The 13,032-nt window shown below is 37.6% G+C and overlaps 1 long non-coding RNA gene across 1 annotated transcript; it reads right to left on the bottom strand.

The window, feature by feature from the left end:
- Nucleotides 1–259: 259 nt before the first annotated feature.
- LOC309482654 lies at nt 260–10,410 on the bottom strand. The gene is made up of 3 exons (XR_014200346.1): nt 10,390–10,410; nt 9,432–9,534; nt 260–925 (listed from the first exon to the last, which is right to left on the bottom strand). It is a non-coding gene; the product is annotated as an uncharacterized lncRNA (long non-coding RNA).
- Between the last annotated feature and the right edge of the window lie 2,622 nt (nt 10,411–13,032).

Below are 13,032 nucleotides of genomic sequence, written 5' to 3'. Positions count from 1 at the left end.
CGTTCTTCTTGATGCAGCTGCCATCTTGAAAAGCTTGTAAAATTGCCTAAGTGTCATTGTCTTATGACTTAGGCAAAATAAAGCGGCCTAAGGAACACTCTTGACATAAGCCATTATACTACAGGGGTAGAATTGCATGATCTGTTCAACGGAGGATGTGGGCGATTTTACCAGAGGTGGCCACCATCATGAGGAGATGACGTATCATTTTTGTCAAAAAATTACTTGGCCAATTATTTTAGGTGACGATATCTAACTTTATTGCCCTGAGGGAAAAGTGCACATCTTTCAATTTGTCTGTTACACTCTTTAAAAAAAAAAAAAAGAAGAAAAAAAAAGTTCTTTCTTGACATCCATGGAATATTTACATTCCACAAAGGTTCTAAAGGTTCTTTAGATTATTCAAATGTTCTTCACACTAAGAAAAAAAGAACTGTTCACTGAAAGTTCCTTTTTGGCAAAAGTTCTGCAGTGCATTACATGTGAAAACCCCCTTTATTTTTAAAAGTGTTTTGGAACATTTTGACATTTGATGAATATTTTGTGTCCTCTTAGCGTCGCTTTAGATGAACAAGATTCCGAGCGAGTCTGTAGATGTTGTTCTGTGAGACTTCCCCTTCAGGGGCCCTGATTGTGGACGGTCATTCCTGCGCTATCATCACAGATCAGGAATATTCTGTGGACAGGAAACTCATTCTTCCCCTTGGCTTGACTCACCCTGTCATTTTCCCATCTGTCCGTGTGAGCTCCAGCCCAAATGATGTGTTCTGATCGGTGTGCATCAGTGCCTCTTTAACTGTCTGTGGCTACAGGGAATTCACGGCAGCCCAGCCAAACTCAGTATCCATACTCGGAGATGAGCCTTCCGTGGATGAAATTGGGGATTTCCTGACGTCTTTTGATAACCCACATTTACCAAGGTGGGCTCTTACGAGAACAGAAATGGAAGCCACAATGTTAAGGGCTACATTTAACTGTTGTACAGTTTATTTACATTTTGGTGCAATAAAGACCTAGTACTGTTCAAAAGTTTGGGATCACAATTTTTTTTAAATATTATTTAAATAAATACTTTTATTCAGCAAGGATGCAATAATTTGATCAAAAGTGACAGTAAATATAATGTTACTAAAGATTTTTATTTTCCTTGGTTATGTATTTTGGATCAAATGCATCGTTGGTGAGCAGAAGATTCTTCTTGCAAAAACATTAAAAAAATGTGCTGATTACATATTTTGAACAGTAGTGCATATGACTCCATTTTTAATGTTATGACTACAATAATTGTTAGTTATCAACAATATATATATTTTTTTTTTAAACATGCACCAGCCATTTCATTTAGCTTTTTCAATTATGCTAAACTTTTCAAATGTATTTGAATGACTTTTGTTAAGACTAGAGATTTTGACAAACCCAAAATGGGGTCAGGTGACATTTTAGACCCCATTCTATAACTACCAAGGTTGTGTCCGAAAGCTTAATAATGCTATACCTTAGGAGGACGTGTTCCAGGAAGGCATTGCACGTCCGAATCCAAAGTTAGCTTCACTTCCTGTCTCCTGAAATACCTTCATCTGATCGATTTTCGAAGGCAGCATAGATGTATCCTTCCTTGATATCCCACAATCCTGTGCTTTCAATTCTGTGACAGTTGAGCTAAAAAATAAAGATGGCGTCTGCAAGTTGTGGTTGCTGGTCCGTTTGTGTGTAAATGTACGTTTTCCACTTTTGATGTAATTTCTAGTGAGAAATTACTATTGTAGTAATTAAATATTCTCTTAGTTTTCACGAAAGCTCTCTCTTTTTTGCTGTAAATCTTTAAACCATTATGATGTCTGTCTGAAATCAGTTTCAGTGAGGTTCCTTCGTGTGCAAATGCTGCATACAAAGTCATAGCCTGATAGGGCAGCGAGGCAACAAGTTTTTACCATATGGTCCTGCAGTAAACAGCTGAATGAGAATGCTAACAACAACTCTTTGAAGAGTTTGATTCAGGTTTATTTCATGCCTATAGGATTTTATTAATTTACAAACCCATTAGATTAAGTGATCTGTTTCCAGAAACAACAAATTATTCTCAGAAATGGCAGTAGCCTAACATGTTACCCAAATACGACTGGCACCCGCCCTCTTTCGGTGTTGACCCTTTACGCCGCGGCGCCTTCCCGGTCGGCCTGCCACCCTAATTTTGCCCATAATCGAGTCCCGCCATTTCTCTAAACCAACAACTTCAAAGTAGGACTCCAGCACTCCTGATAGCTGGATAATTTAATGGCTGAGTCTCATTCTTTAGTGGGTGGAGGGCTGAGAGATGGTATCACCCGTTTCCAACCATTTAATCACAGCAATTACAACAAATTTTAGATCTGTAATTTGCTTTCATCTGTAACGTCATAATCGATTGGCTGATGGAGCTTGTTAGACGTGCACAACGAGTTACGAAAAAGAGATTTCTATTTTAAGCTATTTCTATTTTCATTCACAATATTTATTGTGGGCTAGCTGCTGTTTTTTTTGGATGAACCAAATGCGACGCCGCGGTTGGCTGTGTACATATTATGCCACAATCATCCTCAGAATCTTTACAGATTCCAGTCAGTCTCTTCATGGGTTTGTTGTAATTAGCACTGATGATTAACACTGTGAGGAATGCACAAAAAAATGCACACACACTCACTCGCACACGGCTCAGTGTTTCCTATACGGATGGTTTGCAACAATGAAAATGGCTTGTTCTCATACTGTAGCAGACGCAAAACCCAGAGATACACAGAGATCTCTGCAGAAATATCTTTGTGTGAAATGAAAAATATTCATTAGAGTTAAATAAACCCTTCAGTCCTACCCTGAAGTCAACCGCATCCTGATTTTAATCTTGCACAAGAGACAAATCTGAGCATGACTTTCTTTAAGCCCAGGTGCCGCGCTAGAGGTGCTTTTGACAGGGTTTATCACCCACACGACAGATCATTTACAACAGCCCACAGCTCTTACTGCAGATAATCTCTGCTCGGCTTTGCTTACAAACAACGGCAAACAGTGCGGGTTCTGTGACACACACACCGTCACCCCTCTTGACTGCCTGCATCTTGCACACCTTTAGCAGCGTCCCAATTCAGAGGCTGCATCCTTCGAAGGCTCATTCAAACGCGGCCTTAAAATGGCTCCTTTGTTTCACAGGCAATGAAGGATACAACAGATGGATCCTTCTCCACCTTGCCTACCCTAGAATTCATTGCACGCCATTGACGACAGGATTTTTTGAGAGAAATTGCCATGAGGGAGAGTAAACAAATAGTTTAAAATTTTGGGTGGACTATCACTTCAAGTAGTGCCTAATTAATATTGTCTTTTTCTTTTGGTTTTAAGGTGAAATATGACCTTGACCCTCTTTACATGTGTCGTGAGATTCATAAAGGCAGATGATCGCTCACACACAATGAGGATGATGACCATCATATTATTGGCGTCCTTCATTAACAGCAAAATATATCTGGCCCAGGAGTTTCTTGACCCAGCGGTCTTTGGCGTATTCCAGCATACAACCACCCGTCACTCCTCTCATTTTTAACGAGCAAGACTTGTATGACCTGAGAAAACAGCTTAATTACCCTCTCTGGACCCTGTTTCAGACGTGCAGGAGTGGGTGGTCTGCTGCAGTTTTCTCTCTGCATAACACTCAAATGTGTGCTGTGCGTCCATTAAAAGGGAAAAAATAACAAAATGCCTCATTGAAAACACTTGAAATGACTAAAACATACGTTCTTATAGGCTGGTTTATTGGTTAGACTAACAATAAAACAGCAAAGTCAAACACGGTCTTTCTGTGATCTCATGACTTTTTCAAATGTTTAGGCCTATTTCATGTGATCAAAGTCATCAATTATCACATGTATTCAAACATACCACACAATAAAGACATTTTTTTTCTTCAGTCCTTGCATTTCCAACTGTACTTCTAGCTTTAAAAGCGAACATTTAAATAGCAACACACGTAAGACATCAGCATTGTTTCAGAATCACTTTAACTCTTTAAAAATGTTAAAGTTCAAATTAATTTTAGAATGTACAATACACAGAATAGGGCTCTGTCTATTTCTATGTGATTTCTAGGGCTTTCCTGCCGGTTGCTGGTTAGTGGTTATTCATTATTGGCCAAACGAATGTTCAAATCCAAAACCAGCAATTAAGCAGCAGTCTCCTCACCTATGAATATGTGTTGGTTATATTCTATGTAAAAGCATCATCATCTTCGGACTGAAGAAAAGCAAACATTTAAGTACGCCTACTTGTTTTTTCCCCGCTTATTTTCTTATATCGCTTATTAATCTCTTGCACCTGGCAAGATATGATAATGGACCGACCCACATTGCTGAACTCGCGAGGAGTCTCTGTTTGGAGGAACCGATTCAGTTGAGTGAGTCATTGACGCAGGAACAGCTCCGATTGGTGACCATTCCACGATTCAGAATTGTCGAAATTAACAGATTCGAAAGACTCATTCATTCCTGAATCGGACATCGCTTGTTCTGATTCTAAACAGCCGGTTTGTAAATAATGAACATGCTTCTTTTTAGCCGAAATCCACATGTTTAATAAAAACTACTTAACTGAAAGCTTAATGATTTAAAAAATAGCAACGACGCCATCTAGCTACTGATTAAACTAACAGCTTCGCTAGTTTTAGCGATGCTACTGTCCATCACTGCTTATGAGAATAGTATAGTGTTAAACAGAGAACAGACCACTGTATATAGGCTACATGTCTAATCGAACCAGACTGTTTTACAAGAACATGTCGCCATTTTCCTGAACTTTGACCACCTATTAAAATTCAGTCAAGCAGAATATCAACAGAAGAATAATGTAAAAGACACTTAATTGTCACCTGTAGGCTAGTTAATCACTCTCTCTTTTTAATGTCTTCCCACACCTTTACTTTCTAAAGCAGTCTGTAAGTGCTTTGATAGCATTTCAAATCAATGAGAATTAGGCAAATGTTTGTTTGGACATATTCTGCTAATAAAATAATATTTCTACAAAAAAAAAATCATGTAACATGCTGTTAGTTTTCAGCATTCTAACTTTGTCAGACCTGTGTTTTTAATCTTTTTTTCTACTAATCAAATAAATGTTATTTTTAATATTCATGTTTAACATTATTAACTGATAGTCGACAGGCTCCTGTCATTGATATCCTTGTAATATCTGGTAAGACTGCTGCCTGAACCCATTAGCAAAGACATTGCAGGCAGACCATGAACGTTAGACCGTTTCTCCTGAGACCGAGCCGATGATTAAAGCCTCTTATCACCGACATGGAACAAATGAGGGGGTGATTTGAAAGGTGAGACGTATAACTCCAAAGATCACTTTTAATTGCATTTCTTAATCTGTTTATTGTAAACTAATGAGTGTGACTGTACCGTTTTTACCAGGGTCAAGTATTTTTTTATTCCCTTTGAGACCTTTTGATCAGGCAAGGACAGTTGTGTGTCAGTGATATTAACAGTGGACACAAGTGTCTAATTGTCAGCCTCTTTAAAAACTTCTTAAAGTCTTAAATGCTGTTTAACATTATGATACTTTTAACACAGTTCCAAAAATTCCCTGATATTAAAGGGATAGTTCAACCAAAAATGAAAATTCTTTCATTAATTACTCATCCTCAAGTTGTTCCAAACCCGTAGCTTTCGTTAATTTTCAGAACTCAAATGAAGATATTTTTTGATGAAATCTGAGAGCTTTTTGTCCCTCCATAGACAGCTATACACAACTACCACACTGACGCTTCAAAAAGTTCATAAAGAGATTGTGAAACTAATCCATAGGAATTCAACACTTTAGTCCAAATTTTCTGAAGAGACTCAATCGCTTTATATGATAAACAGATTGAATTTAGGCTTTTATTCACATGAACATTCATCAATTCACAGGTCAGTTGTGGTAAACAAGCATGTTCACTACATCATAAAGTGATTGAGTCTCTTCAGAAAATTTGCACTAAACTGCTCAATTCAATTGGATTAGTTTTATAATCTCTTTATGATCTTTTTGAAGCGTCAATGTGGTAGTTGCGTAGATGTCAATGGAGGGACAGAAAGCTCATAGATTTCATCAGAAAGATCTTCATTTGTGTTCTGAAGATGAACAAAAGTCTTACGGGTTTGGAACGACATGAGGGTGAGTAATTAATGAGGGAATTTTCATTTTCACTATCCATTTAAGATATCTTATTAAAATGTCAATCCAAATAAAGCATTTTACATATACGTCTTGAGCATTTGCGTGTGTGAGTTCATCTACTGGTTACTATAGTTGTGTACATAGATAAGTCTCAAAGAGCACCATTGTTGCAGACAGTCTACCTGCACATGTATCCCAGCATGCATCTCTCTCGCTCTTCCTTCTTTTCTTTTGTAACACATCACCTTTTCACATTGACAATACTATCTGCATCAGGGGCGTCCACAGTACCACCCAGAAGGGCTGAAAACATCCTCCTCCACTGCAGGTCCTGAATGAGCCCCCATTTGATGCATCTCTCTCACACCAGTGTGTACACACAACCTATTCAGAGCTGATGAGCTGAGAGGAAACAACACATCCTCACTCACTCTGCGCACACACAAGTGACGGATGAGATGAGGACTACTGGCTTCACGTGAGACACAATAACATTAGATTCAGTCTATTTGAAGAATAATGAAGTGATAATGATAAGTATGTCTATGGGAACAACAATCCTATTAGCAGTGGCATTTATTGAACAACTGAAATTCATCCGAAACTGCCCACTAGAAACTATGAGATCTCTTTAATTTGTCAATTGTTTTTGCAATGAGATGAAATGGAGATCCAATGGAGAAAATGACCTCAAAGAGATTTTAACTGAGACGGGATACTTCCTGAAAGAGCATTCTGGGTAATAACATTTCCCTCTAGGTGTCTTTGCTGTCGCTGACGTCTCTGTAATGATCTTCACCTTCACATTCCCACCTACCTGAGTGTTCCTGATCTCTTAATCTCCGGAGATTTTCTGGAGAAGCAAACCCTCACCGCATTAAATAATCTGAAAATATTTAGTTAAGGGATTAGGAGTGAAGCTTTTAAAGCTCCTCTGAGAATGAGGTGTGGCTCGGCCACTCACCCGTCTGTCGACGCTGAAGCTTCAGGTTTCACGAGAGAGGAAACAGAGAGAGATTTGAGGGCCGTCTCCCCATGAGACCCACTTACATTCTGCCGTACATGCTGTTAACACCGACCTTAATAGATTAGAAATGTGACTTAAAGATGCTTTAGAGAACTGTTACTCTGTCCACTTTCTCTCAGGAGATCTCAGTGATTTAAAATTATAAATTTTTTTCTTTTTTTTTTTTCTCCATTTTAATAATAAATGTCAATATATATATATTGGCTGGAATTTTATTTGGATGGATTTTATTATTGTTTTGTATCACTATCTTTTATGGTCTTTTTTCTCAGTTTAAGTTTTTGTCTTGTTTTTAAACTGCCAGGTCAATGGGGTCATCAGACTAAGGTAATCGCATTTAAAGGGATAGTTCACCCAAAAATGAAAATTTTATCATCTTTTACTCACCCTCATTTTGTTCCTGTATGAGTTTCTTTCTTCTGTTGAACATAAAATATATTTGTTGTAACCAGACGGTAGCCATTGATTTCAATAGGTTTTTTTTTTTCCTATTATGGAAGTCAATGGATATCGTCAACATTCTTTAAAATATCTTCTTTTGTGTTCAACCGAAGAAAAAAACTCATACAGGTTTGGAAAAACATGAGGGTAAGTAATGCAGACAGAATTTTTTTATTTTTTGGGTGAACTATCCCTTTAATGCCAGGTATAAACAGGGTCAAGGTCGAGCACCTTTTGAACAAGTTTTGGCACTGCTAAGTTTTTTATGAAAGCATTCCATAGCCTGAACAAGAGAACACAGATTTGAACTCAACTAAGGTCAGTGAGGAAAAAAACCTACATTGATAAAATCATAATTGTGTATAAAACACTGAAGTTCGCTGAATCTATTCAAAGAAGTCTAAAGGCTTTCTGATTCAGTGCTTCAGAATGTGCCGTCTCAGCACTGATGTTTCGGATTAAACCAGAACCTAGCGTCAGAAAGGACTAGCTCTGGCTAATGGAGCGCTTAGAGAATCAGTACTATGCCCTTGATAATTGTTCACAGTCGTTTGCCAAGGCTGGTGATAAAGTGAAGTGGGAAATGGAGGAATGGGGTCGTGCTGTGTGGCACGGCAGGGTAAAGTCAGCTCCTCTGGCTATTGGTTGTGATCTGTTCCCTGGTTGATTTGTATGAGGTTTTGGGACAGGTTGGTTGCCCACAACACTCTATCAGTCACCGCCATCAGTGCAGAAGCTCAGAGCCGCTGAAAAGGTAAAACGGGACACACACAGGGAAGTGTGCACTTTTTTTTAAGGGCACCAGTCGAGGGCTTACTTTTTTCCCTAGGCGAGATAAGACATGCGAATAAAGCTAAATAAACTACAAACAATAGTAGTTCTTTTTATTTATTTTAATAAAATTAAAACCGCATCTGACCTTGACAGCCGGTGATCATATTGCATTTTTTGTTGCATGGAAAACATGGCATGTTGATAATGGCTCCTTTGTGTTCATTGGGGAAAGAGTCATAGGAGTTTCAAGTGACAAGAGAGTGGGTGGATGATGACAGATTTTTCAGTCTAAAAGTAAATGATCTGAAGAAGTGTGACTAGATTGGACTAAGCAAATTTAGACACGAAGAGGTTGCAACTTCTAAATTGCTCAACCCTTTTAAAATTATTTATTTGGAAACCGTTCTCATTTTCATCCCATAAGCTATTTTATTTTATTGGATGTTGCAATAAATTCTCAGAAATCATTACATTTCTTTGCACACACACACTTTTTTTTTTTTTTGGCCTTTTCCATATCGGTGGCCTGAGATATTCTGTGGACGTCAGCCAGTAAGTTGAGATGGAATTTCCCGATTACAGTCAAGACTTGAATTTTCTCTCCTCAGGAGGAGATAGCGATCGGTTCAGTTCATGTGTGCGTGCAGCTTTTCATTAAAGATGCCTTTGACTCGCAGACATATTCACACCGTGTTTTCAGGAGCAATCAACACAATGGCATCAATGAAAAGCATCTCAATACCTCGCTTTTCTTTTCATTTCTTTCTTTCTTTTGTCCTATGTGCAGACTGAGTTTAGTGGAGCTCAGATTAGAGACAGTCATGTCACTGCGGTGGAAAAACGAGTTTGACGGTTGCCAACCACCGTTACAAATGAAACACTCTGACAAGGTCAGCAGAGAGTCAGTGCAAAAGATGAAACACAACTTGGTGTCACATGACCGCAAAAAGCTCTTATCCAGGTCTTTCAATCATGGTAGGTGATTTTGAAATAGACCCACCTTGAAACACTGTTGAAAGCACAGACGGTCTCATAATGCCTTCTAACAAGCAAAGGCGTCTTTTTTTCTCTTCTTCAGGAGAATCAAAACTAGTCAGTTGCATCTGTGGAAACACAAACCATAATTTGTTATTGCAAAATACTACTTTTCATAAAATAATGCAGGCAAATACATACAAATTAAACAACAGTAAATGCATCCCATTTTGGATTTATATTTTCACATCTTTAAATCAGGATCCTGACTGCATATTAAAGCTCATTTTGTAGAAACACTGGCACAGTGTTGCAGTTTTTCGCATCTGTTTCTTGCATTGCCCACAGATGAGGAAGCTGTTAACATTAGGAGCATTGCATGATGGGATACAGTGAAGTCATATAGGGTGGGCTGCTGTTGAGAGGGGAGGATTCTTGTACTTGCACTTGAGCACAAAATGTACAGCCTGTTTCGCTCTTGCAAGATCGGTGTCAAAAAATTAAACAGTATAACATTTTCTAACATTTTCTGAGCCCCAAATGTGCATTTACTTTTAAATTGTAACACACTGCCCGGTCAGTACCCGAGTCTATGCTTGGATCATTATTGCAGTGATTTTTATGTTTCTTGCAATTTTATATGTTTGGCAACAGTTCTTCTAACCCTAACTGATGGAGTGCTTTTTATTTCTTAAACAACCATGTATGAAGACACATCATGACCATATTCCAGATGTCAAGATTCATCAGGCTCAGATTGTGAAAGAATGGTTGTGAGAGAGAATGAAGAATCATTTGCACACATGAATCGGCTCCTCTGAGTCCAGATCTTAAATTCTCTGAAAGTCTTTGTGATGTGCTGGAGGGGACTTTACAGAGATCTGGACTCTTGCATTGTCAATACAAGATCTGGACCGAAAACTGATGCACCTCTTGATGGAAATAACATTGCAACATCAAATTGTGGTTTGACAATTTATTACCGATGACAAAGCAGAATCCCAGCCAAAGAGATTCATCTGAAAGACACATTATATCTATAGGTAAATGAAAATTGACATGTTTAATTGCCCATATTTGAAGATGTCATAATAGAAACACTATGAATTCAAACTTAAAGATTTCACCAATAGGTTTTAATGAAAAGTGTCTGAAATGCATCTAATTCGTGGAATTATTGAATAATTACCAACTGAATTACAATAAGTATAAATAATATGTATCAAATAATAATAACACTAAAATGTGGGACCACTTAGGACTTCTGTGCCATTTCTTTAAACCTCAAATTACCAAACTTTAATTTTTTACTCCACAAATCTAAAACCATCAATGTGTCCACACATCTCTCATTAACAAATAAAGACTGAGATATTCTCCATAATACAATGCCACTATTTTCTAGACACAAAATTAGATCATTTACTATTATTAATATTTAAATATAGCGTAGAAACGTCGAGATCATCATTGAACAATAAATGTTTTATTTTTTCATTTTTTTGGCATAAAGAGGAAATTCCTGTTTATTTCATGCAAATATTCTCAGCATTACTTCTGCAAGCTGCCTGGCTCAAACACAAGCCACAACTAAAACAAATACAGCCTCGACTCTCTCACTTTCTCTTAAAAATAAAGCTTATTTATTGGCATTGATGATTCCATGAAGAACCTTAAACATCCACAGAACCTTTCCATTCCACACAAGGTTCTTTATAGTGGAAAAAAGTTCTTTAGATTTTTCAAATGTTCTTGACACCAAGTTCTTTGAAGAACTGTTCACTGAAAGGTTCTTTGGGGATGCTAAAATGGTTAATCACTTCTTTTTTTATATACATTTTTATGAATATGCTCGGAGGGACCTCATAAACCCATCATTTTATGGACTTCCGGACAATATTTGAAATCCTTTAGTATGCCGGACTTCTAAAAGGTCAGTCAGTCCAGCCATCTTTCAAAGCCAAGCCTGCATATCATCACCCAAACAAACAGAAGAAGTGCTGAGCCCATCGCTGGATCAGAACCGCAGGCTTCCTCAGCGGCCGTACATGACTATAATATAAGAGCAAACAGAGACTGTTTAGAAGACACAGCCTGGGTTTAAAGACCAAGATGGGCTAAACGACAGAAATAGATGGGCAACACACACACACTTGTGTAAGTGCTCAACAAACAGAGTAACCCTAAACTGCTGAGATCACATGCGCATCCATTAGCTCATTTCCCATGAAGCTGCACGTCAGGATGTGTTTGATGAATGGGGAAGAAACACACTGGTAAAGAAGAGTCATTTTGTGATTCTTTATTTCAGTGGTGTCAGTTTGGTGTCTCTAGTGTTAGGAAGTGCAGGCTCATTTTACCGAAACTCTCCTATTGAACTCAATGAACTGTCAACAAAAAAGATTCAGCCATTCGATTGTATTAACATACATATTTAAATAGTGGTTTTGAGAATAGTGTTTCAGCTCACAAACATCTAAATGTACAGCCTGAATGCACTGAAGTCACTATGGATAAGTGTCTGTCAAATGCACACATGTAAATATGATCAAACACTTATGATTTTGGATTAGACAGAATCTACAAATCGCTTGACTGATTCATTAAAACATTACACTATTATAAACTGATTTCTTACAGCCAAAAAGGGTTTTACATTGACATCAAGTGCTGTGACAAAATTGGGTTACACTTTATTTATTTATATACGTAGTTACATTGTAATTACTCATATAAGTAATATTAGAGTTAGGGTTAGGTTTAGGGTTAGTTACTTGTAATTATGCATAATTTACTGTTATTATTATAGTATAGTAACATGTCACCTTAAACAAAGTGTTCCCCAAAATTGTTGTTCATGCAAAATATAAAATCAAACATTGAAATTCATATTGTCATGAACCTTATAGGCCTAATAATATTGAATAATTGTAAGAATTTTCATTTGTAATAATAAAAAAATATTTTATTTGTAAATGTCTATAGTTAAAAAATAGCCAACAATTCACGATACAAAACACTTTGAACTCAGCACAAAATCTCATTGCCAGTAAAGCAGTATTTAATGGCATGTTTTTAACACATTTTTATTCATGGTTTTTGAAGATGAGGGCTTGTCATGCAACCTGTCAAACACAAAACCTTTGACGTCAGCAACAACAAAAGATATGGAAGCGTTTCCTCCTCCCTTTTCAAATTTGATAAGCCTATTTATTTTTTATCCTATTGCAATGCACAATTATATAGCAACCCATCAGCTGGTCTATGAGATATTAAGAGTGTTCTGGAAGCACATGATGATGTTTTGTTCTGTGTGTGGAGCTTGTGAATGAGTGTGTGATGGTAGTCCAGCAGTGCAGGAGACGTCAGGCTGTGGTTTCACGCTCTGACTGTATAGAGCATCTCACGGCGCCTGCTGTCTGACTGAGACATTCAAACCCTGTGGCCTGAAATACAGCTAATCGTGTTTGACTTGGACCAGATTAATGATCTTCCGAGGTGTGGAGGACAATCATAACTAACAAAAGTCAAAACTAGTTCTACACAACAAAGCGTGTACCATAATACCCCATAATTAGCTTCAGGGTTTGACATTCGTCTCTTCTTGTGATGCTGTGAGCGCGTTC

This window comes from Leuciscus leuciscus (assembly GCF_965113295.1).
Source record: "Leuciscus leuciscus genome assembly, chromosome: 19".
Taxonomy (NCBI): Eukaryota; Metazoa; Chordata; class Actinopteri; order Cypriniformes; family Leuciscidae; genus Leuciscus; species Leuciscus leuciscus.
This window is presented reverse-complemented; position numbering and strand designations above follow the sequence as displayed.